Source organism: Chaetodon auriga, chromosome 4 (genome assembly GCF_051107435.1).
Source record: "Chaetodon auriga isolate fChaAug3 chromosome 4, fChaAug3.hap1, whole genome shotgun sequence".
NCBI lineage: Eukaryota > Metazoa > Chordata > Actinopteri > Chaetodontiformes > Chaetodontidae > Chaetodon > Chaetodon auriga.
In genome coordinates this window covers 21,603,012-21,622,277 of record NC_135077.1, presented here as the reverse complement: position 1 = coordinate 21,622,277, position 19,266 = coordinate 21,603,012, and positions in this window count along the sequence as shown.

Sequence of the window (19,266 nt, the reverse complement as noted above, 5' to 3'; positions counted from 1 at the left end):
GTACACTCATAGTACAAATGAAAGCAAGCAGGGGCTGATCTGGTTTGATCTGATTGCTCAGAGTGATTAGGGTTTACTTATTTGGCCCAGAAAATCTCTTTAATGAGGGTCTGTGCTGTGCTGTTATTTAAAGCAGATGTCTTGGCACTGCTGTTACATATTGTCCTCCTATGGGATGCCCTGCTGGGGCGTCTGGGGGGATCTACTGGCCGATGGAACTGAGTGATCGCCTTATGTGTAAAGCTGTAAAGTAAATGTTGTGCAGTGAAAAGGAAAAAAACAAAAAAGCACTGACGACTCTGTTTATACGTGTGTGTGATAAGAGGGATGCTGATTAGATGTACAGGAGAGGGAAAGTTATTATTTCTGGTGCTGTTCTTGCAGCTTATGTACAGAATAAGAAAGAGGAGCACAGAGGAAAGATGTTGAACTCTTTGCATTATTTTAGTGTGTATAATTTTATGTATGTAGACCTCTAAATATAGTACCATACAAATGCCCCGATGTATGTTTTGACCATTTGCTGCTTGCATGATATATTGTCCGGATGTGTGAATCTGTATGTTTTGACAGTTTATAAATTGCATTACTTCCACATCTATGTACTCTGTGTGTGTGTGTGTGTTTGCGCGTGTGTGTATACACCTGCAGACATGCTTCTTCTCTGTGCATGTGTGCATTTATGAAGGGGCGTGGAATAAATGTGTGTGAGCATATGCATGTTTACGTGCTGTTCAATATGCAGAGTCATGTGGGCGGTGTGTGCGTTTCAACCAGCCAGACAGTGGCAGGTTGATTAAGACACACCCATGCCGGCACATCCAGAAAGACAAAGAGAATGCACGCGTCTATACTGATTTGTGTGCATCTGTGCACGGTTCGCTGTTTAATGGAATTTATATACAGTGAGTGTGTTTGTGTGTGTGAAAAGTGTGTTGGTAAGCTGCAGCTTGTGTGTGTGTATGTGTGTGTGTGAGAGAGCATGCAGCGCCACTGATCTGCTCTGCTGCATTGCAGCATGTCCTGCCCATCCCGAGGTCGCCGTCGTCCTCCGCCAGGGCAGTCTTCCAAGGTCACAGCAGGTCAATCCTCCCCATCTGCATACCCAGCCGATGCAAGGGTAAATCTATAAACACCACACCAGATCTGTCGGCCGTTTGAGCAAAGAGACACCAGTAAGAACCAGAGCCGGACGGAACCATTCTACATGTAAATACATGCAGCTGATGTCTGTATGGTGACACATTGACTTGGGAGCTGTTTGTCAGAAGAAATTAACAGTCAGTCTGTGGAAGATGAGGACTTTTCTGGGAGCCGTCAACAAGCATGTGTCACATTATTAATTCACCATGAAACAATGACATTATTGCTTCATACGTTACTGACTGAGATAATGTTACTGACTGAGAGGAAATGGGATTAAACATTATTTGTTGCCTTAAAAAGCACAGTCTGAAAACAGAAAAAAAAAAAAAAATACACGCACAGACACACACACACACACACACACACACACACACACACCAAGAAGAATTTGTAAATGCATGTGTGCACAGTAAACACAGACACACTCCTTGTTAGTGAGCACACTGACTGTTTTACTGTAAAGGACAAATTGAAGGTCAAGGGCAGAATCAACCAAAGAAAAAAAAAAAACTATTGTATTCTGCTGTCATGGATACAAATAATTGTACAGTCTAAGCACAGACGCCCTTAGACCTCCCAAACATCATTTTATTGTGATGGAAAACCACAAAAAGGTACCTTCAGGGATAATGTCAGGAGTGGTGTTAGTATGAAAATCAGGTCACCTGCACTTATCTGACGAGAGGACACGGGTGAATTAGGCCTCAGTCATGTCTGTTTGTGTTGATAATGAGTGGCTGGTGAACACGGTGGAGCATTGAGCAGCAAGTATCAACTCCAAATTCATGATTATGTTGCTACGTAACTGCTGGATGTGTAAACATGCAACTCTTTACTGATGACTTCATCACATTTACTTAAAAAAATGCTACATCAGCATTGTTGGCATCTGCAGATATTTCACTTACTGACACAACATGTTGAGGGTGTGGTCAAATACTCTATTACAAGTACACATTATGACTCAAAATTTCACTTAAATAGAAGCACAAAAGTATCAGCATCAAGATACACTTGAAGTACCAAAAGTGAAAGTGCTCGTCATGCAAAATGATCCATTTCAGAATCATATATTACTGTCTTAATTAGGAGATATTCATGTATAACATCACTTGAATGCTGCAGATGTTAAAAGTGAGGATCATTTAATTTACTTTATATGCTGCTGCATAGCTGAATATTTAGTACAAGCAAAGGTACCTCAAACCTGTACTTAAGCACAGTACTTGAGTAAATGCACTTGGATATTTTCCATTACTGACTGTCTGAACTGGTTGTAGGGAATAGAATATGTAACCTGGCACGCAGTAGGTGAGTCCTCGAACAGCTAGCTTTTCAGCCAGGTTTGACGGTGGCCTTTTCAAACACAGAAACACCACTCATCATGTTGACTGAGATGCACTTGGCTCTGTAAACACACAGTTTAACAATAATTAGTAGCATTCAGGATTCTGTTATCACTCTGAGCCAGAGCTCCTCACAGAGCTGACTGGGGACATTTACTGTCCAACAATGTTTTTGTTTTCACTGCGCTTTGTTCATCATTCACAGTTTGCAGCTGGTGATTTCATTTTTGATGTTACTCCCAACAGAAGTGCCTCAAACCCAGCTTCTTATCAAAGTGTGCCACAGGAGCCCAGCAACCCTCAGAGACAGTCAGACAAGAGTTGTTGTTCTGGTTAGGTTCATTGAGAACAAACTGTACGGAGACAACGCAGGAAACATCTGCCAACGAGATGGATTACAGCGCAGAGTCGGAACGCGCTGTGGAGGAGAGAGTGGGGGGGGGGAGGGGGGCTTTCCACTTTGGAGGTGGCGATTGGTGAAATATTGGGAGACACACCCATACCTCCACCTCCATCACCGCCTCCTCCTCCTCCTCCTCCTGTCCCTGCGGGCCTAGGATTCGACATCCACCCTCAGCCAGTGGAAGGCCTGAGCAGAGAATATGGTGGGTGCACCCCCCCGGGAGCAGTCTGACACAGGTTTGAGCAGCCAGGTCCACTGATGGCTGCTGCAGGACTGAACACTGGGCAGGCTGCTCCCATCAGGGACCACTGAATGCTCAAAACATCATGCATTCAGGTCACCTGTTCAGCCAGGTATTAATAGCTATGGGCAGGTTCTGTACTACCTAAATGTTAAGAATAAGAATTTCATCATGGTGACATCCTCATCCCTGTGATCAACCTCTAATTATATGCTTTAACGTGTGTTGGGAATACAATCTCCTCACTATCACACAAGTATTATGGTGATATTTGAATTTTTTTGAGTGTGTGTATCATAGCTGGCTAACCTTAACAGTACCTGGCACATCAGTGGACTGTGGATGCCCCAATAGCAGCAGCTGCCAGTTCCCCTGCTGCTCATCCACACCCACCAAGATGCTGGTTACACACACACACACACACACACACACACACACACACACACTCTGAAGCACCTTTACTGTCACTGTGGTTGTAGAGTCGATGCAGTGGACAGCAGGTTTAGAAGCATTGCTGTGGAAGAAGGATATCAATGCTGCAACAGTCACAGCTGTGCAAAACAAACACACACACACATCTGTTCTGAACATGTGTACTCCAATAGATAAATGACACATTTTAAAACAATTTAAATAGAAGTAGGACAATCTTGCAGTTTGAATGCATTTCTTTTTAGGATAAATAAACAATGCGTGGACAAGGCTTTCTGCATTACAGTACACGTCATACTTCAACTGAACTGCAGGTTAAATCAATTAGCTGCAAAATGGAAAATCCAGAAATCTAAAACTTACAGTTCGTAGATGGATGTTATGCATAACACCAAAAAGTCAGTGTTAGAGGTGAAATTTTGTTTTAATGAGGTCAGGACTCTGACTAAATGCTGCATTAATAAGAGTTCCTAGCTTTTGATATACACACAGATATTTTCTTGCTCCTTCTGATTCTGCTGCTCCTCTGCTGTTACACCTCCATGTCAAAGTAAGTGAGTTCTGGACAGTTTTGGCCAAAATGTAGTTTCCCTTTTCGTGATTGGCTCATGATCTGTGGCCATGGTCTACAACTAGACCATAAATAAACCAGTTTCATAACAGGATCACAATCACCTTAGATTTAAGTTATATAAATACAGTCCATTTACTATTTCCTCAGTTTAACATGCGTGTTCTTATTCTGTTTTTTTTTCTTCTTTTTTCCTGTATTCCCGTAGAAGGGGAGAGCATGAAAACCAGCAGGATGAAGATCAGTCATACGTAAATAAGCAGCCAAATCCCTTCATGCTGTTCAGGAAGGCGCAGAGGCCAAATGTTGTGGCCTGGCCTAAACTCAAAATCAGTGGCAGTGCAGCGGTAAACATTATGCCGGGACAGAGGGTAAGTGTGTTTGCCCCCTATGTTTGAGACACTCAATATTACAAAAATTTAGAAAAAGATCGTTTTCTGCAGTCATGCTTGCGGAAATGATCTTTAATTACTGTCACATGTACAGAAAACAAATTGAATGCATTCATGAGACAAATGCGCTGTGAGAGTTTGCCTTGCAGAGCCTGCAGCATTCACTAATGTGGATCTGTGTGCATATTCAAACAGCTGTTATGCTCCAGCTTTTGCATGTATGTTGTTTGAAACACTGTTATTCCGCTAGCTTGGCCAGGGATCAGTTGAAAAAGAGATTTTGTGATTTCAATGGGATTTACCTGGTTAAATAAAGGTTAAATAATAAAAAATAATGTGCACTAGCAGGCCTACAGCCATGTGCAGTTGTGTGTCAGTGTGTGTGTGCTGTCAGAAGAGGAGCACGCCAAATACTACGAAGAGGCAGACAAAGAGTGACTGCTCCACGCACAGTGATGCAATGACTGGTCATCCAGAAACGACTATGTATGTACGCTCCGATCACATACAACTCACACATGTTGCCATCACTCCACCAGAGCTGATGACACAAAGTCACTGAAAAGAGTTTTTGCCAGATGCCAGTCTTATGTGCTTGTTAAAAAGAGAAAGAGGATAAGAGGCAAGGCTCTCACCAGCGGTGAAGGTAAGACGATATTTCTGTGGATCTCAGCGCGTTTATAATATGCATCAGACTGTGGAGGGGAAATAAAGACACTTTTAAAATGGAAGTTATGGTCATCAGTGTTTCTGTTTATTTGTTTGTTTGTGTGTTGCAGCATCTGCATCTAAACCTAGAGAGGTCACACACAGCTTCTCGGCTTGTTGAGTGACCTCTGTAGGTGCAGACAGCAGTGATGGAGCCCTGCACCTCACAGGAAGGTGTGATGGAGCTCTCTTCCTGTCAGACAGATGTGATTGAGCCCTCTACCTCACAGGCAGGTGAGAAAGAGTCAGACTCTGCAGCAGCAGCATCCACAGCGCTGGTCTACCCTGCTACACCAACTAAAACACAAACAATGGAGTTCAACCACTTGGTCACTGAGCAGCTCTCACCTGCTTCATACACAGACATCTGCAGTGTAGCCTGTGATCAAACAAATGTGTAAAACGTTCAAACATGTTGAGGCTGTGGTGAAAATAATGCAATTACTCATGGAGAAGGATGCAATCTGAACTGCTCATAGATCTGTAAATAAATCTATTGAAATTATTAGGGTATTAAAAATGTAAAAGAGGAACAGTTTTTTCAAACACGCAAGCTTTCTCAAGAAAAGACAACAGCAACCACATGTTGAAACTAACCAACAGGCATATGATGTTGACAAACACTGAGTATGAGGCTCGTCTATTAGAGAGCTTCATGAAATGTTTTTATTCTTTTATCTTGAAATCTTGACTTTAAATGATGATTTTCAGAGATATTAGTTAAAGTCATAATCATCAATCACCTAATCATTAAAATTACTATTATTCAGGTATTATCAATATTAGTATATATATTATATATACTAATTATATATACCCCCCTCAGACTCTTATCCCCTCAGATATCAATCTCCTTAATTTCTCTGTGAAAAAAAAGTTATCTATGACTGTATTTATGTTATGTATTTATTACCAGTTCTGCATATAATTTTCAAGTTTGATTGTTAGTTTTGCCATTGACAGTGTTTTTTTTTCTCTCTCTTTTCCTCTCCTGTATGTGATAAACAAAGTCTTTATTGAATGGTGTCACGGATGAGTGTGAGGATGAATGAAAAAAGTATGGGAGGTGATGGATTTTTGTAACACTGCCTAACAATGTGTCCTCATCTCTGTAAAGATGATGGAATTACAGAGCAGAGCTTGCAAAGCATGTGAACTTCAAGGAACCACACAAATTGAGGTGGATTGACATACAATTTCCACACAATTCACATACTATTACAAAATCTGTAACTGAAATGTTTTAAAACACAAAGAGGTTCTATGACAGCATACCAAATATGCGTTGGGAGTCGCGCCTCCCTCGACTCGACTATGGTGATGCCAAATTTCCAGGAAAAACCCAGAGGAGGGAAATGTTTTGTTGTCACAGCAGGTCAGCAGTCTTACATTCTACTTCTGTTTCATTCATTTTATGTAATTACTTATGCAGCATTATTATTGTAGAAAGGAATGCTGGCCCAAACTATGACAGTACGACCAAAGGTGCAATAAATGTAATGATAAAAGCTGTAACAAACTTGAAATGAAAGGTGATCTAAAGAAGTTACCCTGAGCCTGGGTTTACTGCATGTCAATAGGTTCATAATCCCGTTCGTGACGTCCATTTAATACCCCATCACACACTACCTTCATGCAAAAAACAAAAAAAGCAAAAACATGCATTTGCCAGTTCTTCAGATTTAGCTTTTATTGAAGTGTGTGAGAATTTCAGCACAAATCAAACAAAGAGCACCTTGGGACATGCAGTTTGTGACAGCAGACTGACTTGCCTTCTGACTATGTCTCTTGTTCGATGTGGCTTCGGGGAGCTGTTTGACGAGAAGCGGCTTGTTGTACAAATACTCAGCCTCAGCTCATCTGCCAGAATGTTCAGGGTTTTATTACATTCTCGCAGCAGGAGGATTTCAATGGGGCTATCAATGATTTATTATGCAGATGCAACGGAAACAAACAAATAGATCCCTCCTATGATTTCCTGTAACACAGTAAAGTCTCAAATTTCCCTCATATGGAAGAACCTTGTTTATTTATGTAAATGGGTGGCATCCCAGTGCGCCTGCTGGTGTAAAATGTAAACCATGTCAGACAGGCTAGTGCAGGAACAGGAAGAAAAAATACATAACAACTTTCATTTATGATGTCCTCCGCCTACACTGACTGAATAAGAAGCATCTTTAAGCTACGCGAAAATGAATAAATGCACACATGAGATCTGGACAGGCATTTTGTTGTGTTTCATGTTTGACTTTAAAAAAAGGACCATTTTCTCTCAGCACAAACACTTTTGTTAAATGTCTTCATAATGCTGCATCTGCATGCAAAGCGAGGGAACAACGTGCTCCATCATTTGGTCAGTGATGATAAAAAGCACAGCTCCGGCCGAGCATTTGCCGTTAACACAGCATCAATACAGTCGCATAACAAAGCGTGTTTAACGTGTCACCCCATGTAGGTCACCATCATAAGCAGGGGAATCACGTCGATGCTACATGTGTCTTAGACTCGTCTGATAATGACCCATCTCTAGTACAATAAGAGTTAATTACATCCTCTAATGACTTCACACACTAAGACTAATGGCTAACAGAGATAACAGATCTCTCATTACCACTCTTCCCATATCTTGCTGGAATGGAGGGCTTATTAAACAAACTGTGTGCGCTTCATTGTGGGGACACTTGCCACATTTATATAGGCCCTGCTAGAAAGGGACACTAATGCATTTAAATCTTTCATGTAGTGCTGGTGCCATTAAAACGCATTTACCACCAGTGAGATAACTGCGCTTTTTATGACCAACACTGCAATGGGGTCACATGGTAAGACGTCAGCAAACTATTTTAATCCACAATCAAGGTTATACAGTGGCATTGCTGGGGTCTCTTGGGGCTCCAAGCAAGAAATCCCTGGGGCCCCCACCCGTGCACGCCACAAAAATTTGGTTTTTGCACACAGAAATGCACAATTCCGGGACATCTGAGATGAATACTGGAAAATGGATTAGTGGTTATCAAAGTGAGGTCCAGGGACCAACTGGGGTCCCTGAATGCCCAGGCCTATCAATAATCGTTGCTGTAAATGAGTGGCCCAGGCCCCCCTACTGGCTGGGGGCTCCAAGCCACTGCCTGGCTTGGCTGTCCACAAGCCCCGCCCCTGAGGTTATTATCTGTAAAGTTCTGAAGAAGATGTGTTCAAGCACACATCTCTGCCATAATTGTGCATATTTTAAATGTATCTTTCTATTAATAGAAAATGCATGAAAGTTTCATGTGAATCTCGATTCAATTTTCATCAAAATCCACCCAGTAAGAACCCACAGTATCTGCTTTTTATCAGCGCTTTGGGTGAACTGAGCACAATGTCAAGTAACTTTAGGCCAACGTCATGACCATTTATAAAAATTTACCTTTAACATGTTACTGTATCTGCGTCTGATTTTTACAGGTCTGGAATGATTTGAGATAACATAATAACAGTTAATCATTTTATCAACGTCACATCTCTTGTGATTGGACCAGCATGAAACTGAGGCAGAAGGCTCAGAAAGTTACTCCATCTTAATTCCTGACTTAAACATATTCTGACAACTACATTTAGACTAGTTCTAGAAATTATGTCCAAGAAAAAAAGGAGACACGTTCTGTATCTGTGGTTCAGGAGCTGATAGCAAGTCCTTCAGTGTAACATCAACGTATGAACGACACACAACGCTCTCCAGCAGTTCACATCACCATGACAACGCTGTCAACCATAGGGAAATAAACCAGATTAAAATCACATTCATGGGGGGTGAATGATCTCCAGCTACACTGTTTATTCAACTGCACTAACAAATTATTGATCAAGAGAACATTTGTTTCAAAATAGAAAACATTACACTCCATAACTTATCCAAGTGTAGCTTATTCATAACGTGAGACCTGGGCTGGGTCTGGATCAACTTGCCGTTTGGTCCAGATACAGACTGAGGTCAAGACTTTGAGAAGGCCAGATCTGCATTTCAGGTATAATGCAAACATATTTTGCACTAATGCTCGAACACTGTTAAAAACATTTTATGGCTCTGTGGTGGCATCTGCAGTCTTTTACAAAGTGGTCTGCTGGGGCTGTGGGAGCTCTGAGAGGGACAAAGAAAAGACTGAACAAACTGGTCAGGAGAGCTGGCTCTGTCCTGGACTGCCCTCTGGACACGAGGAGGTGGGTGACAGGAGGATGTTAGCCAGGCTGACATCGATCATGGACAACCCATCCCACCCCCTGCGTGAGACAGTGGGGGGCTTAAGCAGCTCCTTCAGTAGCAGACTGCTGCATCCATTGTGTAGGAAAGAACGCTGCTGCAGGTCCTCCATCCCAACAGCTGTCACACTGTTTAATGCGAGCATCATGTCATGTAGCACTGTGTTGATTCTGCTTTTCCCAGTTTTTGCACTATTGTTATCAGTGCTAATATATGCTCACATTATCCATTTCATCTGGTGCAGTACCTTTACATATTGTGCATTGTTTAAGTTGTGTATTTGTGCAATAACGCTGTATTTATTATCCATATTGGCAACAGTGTGTGTGTTTTTTTTTATAAACTGTGCATATTGTTCATTTACACATAAATATCTCATAAAACAAATTAATCATTTTGTCTGATGTTCAAGAAATCTATTCAACCAATGAATAAATAAACAAACAAACTGAGGCAATGAGGCAGGACACTAACTCCCTTGTGCTGTGGGCTTTGGTGACTCGATTATGCTGACTGACGGATAGATGAGTTGATTGATGGATGTGCAAAGACTCAGCGCCAGAAATCATTCGTTTTATTTGCAGTCGCAATCTGTGTGTAATTAGCATCTGATTTACCAAAGGCAGCAACTAATTATGCAATCAGCGACTGGTACTGCCTGCTTTCTGCAACTGAAGAGAGCTTAAAAGGTGCAGTTCAGCGGTGGAATTGATGTGAAAACTGCTTCTTTCCTCCAATTTCCCTTGAGACATTTCGTGATGTGCTCACGCTGTCTGCTGTCAGTGAAATTTTGGTGTAGAATAAAAGTCAATCAAATTCTCTCTTTCCAACCAACATGCCTGCCTGCACAGTCTACCTGCTTTCCAGAGGTTGAGAATTTCCCACAGAAAATGACCCTTGCAAACTGAATGAACCCTCGTAGATTTTCTTTAAGCATGTTATGTAAGACAAGATGTATAATAAAGTACTGGCTGACCTGAGAAGCTTTTTTTTTTTTTTTTTACTTATCTTTCTTAATCTTACAATATTGTATCTCATCAGTGTTTATGTGGTCATTGTTGGCATTTCTGGCATTGTCTATGCATTCTTGCCGTCTTTCTCTCTTCATTACTTGTTTCTTTCTTTCTGAGTGGGTGAACAGAGTCAGGAATGGTGGAGTGAGATGTTAGCATTAACACAATGCTGATATGGAGTGACAGCAGTGGAGGCAGGCAGAGGTAGGAGCTGAACTCTGAGAGAGACCCAGGACTGACTCACTGAGACAGGGGTGAGAACAAGAGACCAGACCTTACGCCCAACTCCCACATGAAACCGCCTCGACTTCCATGACCTCTTGTCCACATCCTTTCTACTTCTGCATCTCTTTGTTTTTGCTGTTATTTTGTTTGCTTTGGAGTTGGCTACTCAGTCAAGTGTTAACTCTCGTAGTCCTGAGTGATATGTCTGTGTGTGAGCGTCTCTGTACCTCTGCTATAAATGTCTCAGGTGGCTCTGTAGATATGACAGCCCTGTTGTAGCTTAAGTAATCTTTTCATTTTTGATAATAACAGACATTTCCACAGCAAACTTCCACCTCACAACACACAGTGAAAAAGGCCTGGAACTAAAGCAAATAAAGCAAATTGAAGCATTGAGTGTTGGAAGGAAATTGTAACTGTTGTCTTTAAAGCTGCTATTATCAATACACCTACTTTTTTTTTTTTTTTATCAAAAGAGGACAGTGCCAATTTAGCATTGCTCGTCTATAACATGGGCTCACAGACAGGTACAGATGGACAAAAAAGCATTAAAATGAATTCAGCAGAACCAGAGATGTGTCTTTAAAACAAACAAACAAACAAAAGCTGACTGTGTTATGTTAGCAGCAGCTATGGCAGCCTTGATAGAATTGAGTGGGCTCAATTCTTTCTAACTCCAACTTTTTTGTATTCTTACTTTCTTTGTATTCTTCAGTCCCAACCAACACTGATTCAAATGATGTCACATTAGGCAGTTCAGCAGACTTTGCACAGCTCCCTGTCAAAGCAGACAAGGCTTTAAGCAACTCTTTTCCAACATTTTTGAGTAATTTAATGTCTTTAAGTTCATTGTTTTGGTTTTCCAACCTGCAACTTGGCTGTTTTGGCTCACTTTCACTGCTTTCATCAGCATTTCCAGAGAAGCACACAGCTGTTTTCAACCCACTGTTCACTGCCTGCTCAGCACCAAACAGCAAACATAGTTGAACAACATAGTAACATGAACATAGTGGAACATTAAGCAGCTGCATAAGAGCCAGATATTTATCTCTGGAGAGACCAAAAGCAGAGCTAAAAGACTCCAACAAAATGCTAATGTTGTTCCATAACACGGTATAAGGTGATAATATGTTCATGTTGGGTTTACAGCCTGTTTTTGTAGCTCCCAAGAGGCCAAACAATTAGTTAATGCACCTTTAAAAGATCAACAGCCCCAACCTGGATGGAACACATTATCTAAATAATGGAAAATATGAAATCAACAAAATTCTGTTTTCATTATATTTCTTAGGAAAACTTCATATTTGATGTGAAAATCTGACTGTGCTGCATTGAATTTTGCTGACACTTATACACTTAATATGCAAGTTAGTATGTAAATAGTATTCAGATAAGAAAATAAGTATGTTGTAGAAGGTAGTAATCTGACAGCAGATTTGAGAACATCTTTATCTTGTTGTGCTGAGAAGCTAATGATAGTCAGCTACATGCAAACCACTTCATGCTTGTTAATAAGAAAATAATATTCAAGGCGCTAACAAGACAGAGCAGACAGAGAAAGCCTCAGCTGGACTACTGACAGAAGTGGATTTGAATTCACTGCACTGCTGGGAGGCATACCATTGGGTGCACAAACAGCACCTGGTACAATGACAAATATGTATTCTCTGATGAAGGAAGAAAGCCTTTGATTGACGATGTTCTGCTAAATCGCCTGCCGATGTTTCAGTTATTGTAACGAAAACGCATCAGCTTAGCAACGAGAATTTCTAATGTCTGACATTATGACTCTCAATCTATCTCTGTCAAATATCAAATTAATAGAAGACTGCCTCTATCAGAGCAATGACGCCAGAAATAAGCCGTCCAAGCCAGCTGCACATACACGCAATGTAATTATCATTTGACCTAATACAACAAGAAGCAGCGAGCTGCAGCTAGATGTTTCCGGCTTTTCACTCACTTCAAAATGACCGCAGACACTTTGGCTAGCTTCTGATAATGGAAATTCTCTCTCTCTTCCTCACTTTTTTTTTTCCCCAATTCTCAAACCTGACTGTAAAAAAACATAAAAACAATGACCAGTTTCAGTTATTTTAAAGGATCTCTGATGATTTGGAAATCAAGGATTTGGCATGTGATTGGTAAGTAACACAATGCGATGTCAGTGCATAGTTCGCTAATGTTTCCATGGTGTGCCATTGTGTGAGGTTGGCAAAGTTTAATGTCCCACAGAAAGGGAATCCAGACAAAATACTAAAACCAATTGGGTACCATTTTAGCACCTTTCTCACAATGATCAGACACAAGGGTCCAATCATGTACATTCACACGCACACATGCACACAGAAACACATACACCTAGGAGATGAGACTGAGAAATAAAGGGCCATCTTAGATCGTTTCACTATATTAGTTTAGCTACAGGGCTTGAAATAAAGGATGAGATGACTCCTTTGGGATATTTTTGACGGCTTTGTCCCCTCCTGCTCTTTACCACACTGACATTCCAAGTCCCCCACCTTTTTTTTTATTATCGCTTTAAAAATAGTGGAGCCCCAACAACCATCTGCAGAAGCAGACTGCTGCCAGACTGTCTGAAAAAGGAAATGTATTTGCAAGAGCAAATACAGTGAGTAAGATGGGATTAGACATCCCTGCATTTTAAAAAAAAAAATAAAATGATAATGATAATAAAAACATCAATGAAATACTAAATCATTGAATTGCTGTATAATCTCTGCAAAATGATGTTTTCATAGAGCTGTAATGGATTATCATGCACCTTAAAGTCAGTCATAATGAATCAAAAGGTCTTAACCAAGTATGACTCATCTCATGCTGGTGGTAGCTCATGCTAATGTTTGCCAGTTTGAAGTGGGAGGGAAAAAGGACAAGTTGAAATTCCTTCTGAGCGATCTGAAATGATAAAAGATGCTCAGAAGTTGGATTAAAATAACACTGATATGACTCTGCACTCCCCTCATATGCACACAAATGCAATAATCTGTTAATCTGCATGAGCGTCAATATGCCATTAGTGGCGTTTGAAAGGAGAGGGAATAGGTATCACTCCTATGAGACCATCAGCCCAGCAAAGGCTTTAGGCAGATTTGTTTGGGCTTATCCCTCCTGATGATGGAGCAACTTTGAGACAGAGAAGGAAAGGGAGTTGGAGTGAATGAATCGAAGAAAAGAGACTAAAAGAGACTAAATGAGTTTGGAGTTTGGATGAGATAAAATGGGCGAACACATCAGTGAGCCTGCAGAAGGAGCGTAGATTACATGGGAGAAAAAACAAAGGACTTATTCGTCTATGTTTGTAGATATGTATTCATTTAGTTATGTTGCAGATTTGTCTTCCCCATGCTGTAGCCATTGTCATTATGATCCATACCTAACTTCTAACCTGACCTGATATTTTGTAATCTAGAGAAATGTGCTAGCATCATGCCAAATCTGTCAAAAATATCTTTATTCAAACCAGCATAACAAGACAAAACCATGCTTCCAGCTCTGTGAGGCTATAGTGAGGCACAGCAGTGGCTAAATGCTAATGTCACTATGCTAACAAGCGGGCAATGACAATGCTTTGACTTCACCATCTTAGTTTAGCATGTTAGCATCCTAACAATGCTAATTAGCACAAAGCATAAAGTATAGCTGAGGATGATGGGAATGTCATTCGGTTTGTAGGTGTGTAGTCATAAAAAAAGCATTGATCAGATTGCAAATTTGATCTGATGATGGCAAAGTGGGGTTTTTGATTTCATGAAAGTTTGAAGGATTATATCCTTAAATCCAACTTGATTTTAAACCTTTCTATATTATTATTAGGCTTAGCTACTTACATATATACTGTTTGCAGTGAATACTTGCTATTAACCAACTATACAAAGAAGAAATAGTTCTAGAAATCAGACAAGACAGTGGCTTTTGTCTTTCTAGATGTTTGGGATTGCTCGTCACTCACCAAGACTCAAGTCAAGTCCAGAACAACAAATGACAGTTACATAAAGTACGCTCAGTAGCCTAAACAAAACCTCAGAACGTTATTTTTCTTTCTTTGGTAAATAGCTGTGGTATCAGTGCAGTATTTCACTTACTAAAAGATGTCCAGATATGGGAAAATAATGGGAGAAAGCTGAAGGAAAGCAATCAATGCCTTTCTTCTTTTGTATTCAGTTCAGTTCTATTCTGTTCCAGTCCGGTCAGGTCTCGTAATGTGAGGGTGCTCTGAAGAGCCAACGCTGGGAGGAACAGTTGCAGAGTTTAAAACAGTGCGGATGGTGTGAAACAGTGAATGACGTGTGAGGAGCTTTGGGACAAGAATCAGAGAGCCAGAGAGAGGCTGGAACAGCCATCCTGCTGCCCAGCAGGCCTCGGCCTCATTAGAATCAGCTGCAGTTTGGTTCCTAGTGTGTGTTTGTCTCTCTCTCTCTCTCTCTCTCTCTCTCTCTCTCTCTCTCTCTCTCTCTCTCTCTGTTTGTGTGTGTGTGTGTGTGTGTGTGTGTGTGTGTGTGTGTGCGTGTGCGTGTGCGAGAGAGAGTGTGAGTGTTTGCTTGCACTAGCTGGGAGGCCCAGTGGGCAGGAGCAGATGCTCCATCCTCACACTCAAAGTCCCCCAGTAGAGTGTGTTATCTCTGTCTGAGTAAGGCTTTTTGCTTGCCTCGTCTCTTTCTCTGTTTCCCTCTCAGTTGGCCTTTCAACCTCTAATACTCTGATATACATACACAGTTGCTCACGTGATATCTATAGTACAACTTGCACTTTCACTGCAGACCCTCCGATTATTCTTTCTGCAGCACTGAGATCATGACGTGCTTTCCTTCCTGTCTGAATAGTGGTGGTGGTGGGGCAGATAAACTGTGGCCATATGTTCTCTGTAATGCCTTGCTTCATCCCACTGTCTAAAATAAACTAGAGATTATGCTGTAGATGTCTTCACTCTAATGATTTAAAGTGCCATAGAGAAACTGTTCATTCATTGCTGTCCTCATCTAGATCACATGTTATTTTGCACCACTTACGTAGTGTAAATTGATGCTTTTCTTTACATTTGCTTATGCTTTATTATTTAAAAAATACAACTTTGTGGCATGCCACGCAGTGCAATGCTCATCTGTATTTCCCTTGGACTCTCACAGCAGAGGGTTATGCGCTGACCCATGCTAATATGGCCATGCTCCCAAGCAGAGCCAAACTGTGGCCATATATGAGCGGTGCTGACATCACAGTGACCTGATTGGCTCACATGTGTGGTCATGCAGTTGGCAAGAGACAAGGTGCTATTTTAAAAAGTTCAGCATTCAGTCATTGTAAAGCTGCTGTGTATCACTGGAATTGTTTGGACTGGCTTTGTTCTTCCTTCAGACAGGAGCTGCTCAGCTTCCTCGATCTGCTCTCTTCCTCTTCTGCTCTGTTTCAGTGTTACAAACCATTAATGCAAACATATCACAACATACCACTTCACAGTAAAAGTCTTGCATTGGAAAACCACCAGAAGGGTTTTAGCCAAGCTCGTGGCGCTTGGGATGGCAATGTCAGCCGGTTGGTTCACCACTTTGGTACAGACTGAAATACCCCTACATCTATATGAGACATTCATGGTGTATTATAATGCCATTTTTTAACTTGTTCTCACTCATCCTTTGAAATAGCTCAACATCCACTGGATAAACTGGGACAGAGTTCGGTACAGATATCCTTGGTTCCCAGACGATGTGTCCTGCCACCTTTTAAGAAATTTCAGTCAATGCCACCATGAGGTTGTCAAGCTTTTTTTGTCAAATACACAATCACACACACAGCAACAAATAGTGAAATTCAATCTCTCCCAGCCTATGAACTGGAGGCTGTGGGCTCGGGAGCAATTCCAGTTCTAAGCGAATGCCTTGGTCGATGGCACTGACAGGAGAATGACAGGAGAACATTCATGTTTTTGACTGTGGGAGCACATTGAGGAAACCCATGCAAACATGGAGAGAACATGCAGACTACATAGTGAAAGGCCTTGACAACTATTGGATGGAGTTCTGTAAAATTTGGTCAATACATCAGTGTCCCCATACTTTCTGTTTGGTGATAATTCTCATATGTTGGTATGCTCACACATTAAGCTAACATGGTGAACATGGAAAACATTATACCTGCTAAACATCATCATGCTAACATTGTCATGATGAGCGTGATAAGAGAAAAGAGATAAGGTAAGATAAGTTAACATGCTGATGTGAGAATTTAGTACAGCTTCACAAAGCCACAGAATGGCTGTAGATGCTTAGTCATGTTATTGTTGAGTTGTTTATTTATTTATTTTTTCATCACTAGATTCTAAAGATAGCAAATCAGCATAGGAAGGAAACAAGATGCAGCCACAAGGGGGGAGGTGTCATAATTACATAGTGCATACAGTTGAGAATTTTGGACAAAAATGTAGCTGATCAAGGCAGCACCAACCCCCATGCCATCCCTGTCATATGACAACTTGACTGCTGTGCCTGCATCGTGGGGCTGTGATCACAGGCGCTCGCACCAAGCTGTTAGGCAGCTGTCTTGACAACCACAATGCCCCAAGTGAGAGTATGTCTGAAAACAAAGTTTGTTGGGCAACATGGTTTGAAGCGATTCTTTCCTGGTACAAACTTCTATTTATTCCTGTGGGTGTCAGTTGATTGACATTAAGCAGAGAGTGACATGATGTTGACACTGATCACCCTCAACTCATCTTTATGACAATAACAATGACACAAGGAAGCTTTGACTTAATGCAGCTGAGCCAAGTTTACAAAGCTTGTGAAAGTTGATCATCACATGGTTTTCACAAAAATGAATGCATTTGAACAAAGGAAAATGAGGACTGATAGCAAGGAATACAAATACTAACTATTTAACATTGGTTAAGGCATGATGACTCATCCCTTTTATAGGAGCTTCATCCATGCTTATATTCCTAATTAATACGAGCACTTGAAACTTTGAGTAGGCATTCAGTCAAGCTTTAATGGTACAAAGGGGCACACACATGCATACATGTTCATATATACAGTACATAGGCCACACCCAGATCCCCCATTAGGTCTGCTGCCTTGTCCTTGTCTCTGATAACATGCCTCCCTCGTCTTATCTCAACAAGAAGCTTTATCATTTTGTCTGAGCAGCAGTGTCAACAACCCAGGCTAAATGGCCTTTTCCAAGACCCATTTGGCCCCACATCGATTAAAGACCCTGTCACCCTGATGGGCGATAGTGGCAGCGGGAGAAGGGGGGATATGTCAGAGATGGGGGCCAATTGACGGAGTGACTTGGCTTGGTCAGAAATATAAACTCAGGCGGGGTAGATGAAGAAGACAGTAGCAAGAGGAGGGCCGCTGAACCTCGACACCAGTAAATATCCGATGGAGTCTGTTTACTGACCTGTCAGAGAGCAGCATTGATTTCCCCTTGTGTCCGGTCTAAAGAGGTAAACAACAGAATAGGACTAACACACGATGCCATGCCTATGAATCCTTTTGAATCAAGGCGTACGGGCAAAGTACATTGTTCCCTCACCTGGAAAGAAAGCTGAGCCGTAACTCATGTGGATGGGAGTTTTATTTTCAATGACGACTGTTTTATTGGGACATCTGCACCACCATCATCAGCAGCTTCCTACTGAGCATGGATCAAATCAAAATGATGTTTTTTATAAGCGTTAGGGAGGAAACAATTTAAATGAACGTCATGATGTGACCTTCAGGGGTCAAATGACAAGGTCACATCATGTTATCATGGTAGCACACTGACACATCTCAAGATTTAAAGCCCCTTATGCTCTGCTCTACCATTGTCTAAAGTACATCAGTGTGCTTTTTATGCACAGATGCTTTTTTTTCACATCATGCCGACTAGCACTTCTAAATGTGACATGTTGTATCTTGTAAAGAATAATAAGTGTAAAGTGAATAAGTGTACTGTATTTAGCCCTGCAAATGTTAAACTCTTCATTCATGCACAAAACGGGGTGCCCCTGTGTCTTGATAAGCGAGGCTAATCACCGCCCGGCTCCAGCTTTGTGCTTAATGTGCACGGCTTCTCATTTAGCTCTTGAAAAGAAAGCAAATCTTTTCCAAAAGGTTCCTTTAAAATGAATGTCTGTATTAATTCATTCTTTATTCATTGTTTCATTCTGTGGCCTCTCTCACAGGACACTGGACTCAAAAATCCATCAAATAATATACTCCAACTATTGTTTTTCAGACCTTACCACCTAAACAGCAGTTTGGTATATTTAGATAAGAAATTAGCATAAAGAGTGAAGTGATTACTAACAAAGCCTTGGCTCTCATATGAACATACTGTTTGAATATATAGCTTAAGTCTAAGAATATACCAAGTGCATCTCCTCATCTCCTGCAGGATGGTGCTTGCCTATTTCTGCTCAGGGAGCCAAGACGGGAGGGTCTGCAAAAACAGGCCAAGCTGCTCTTAAAATGGCCACTGGGGTTAGAGATTTATCACACCACCTGCACACTAGTAAAAAGAGATCATTTGCTCCCCTTCCTCCATAC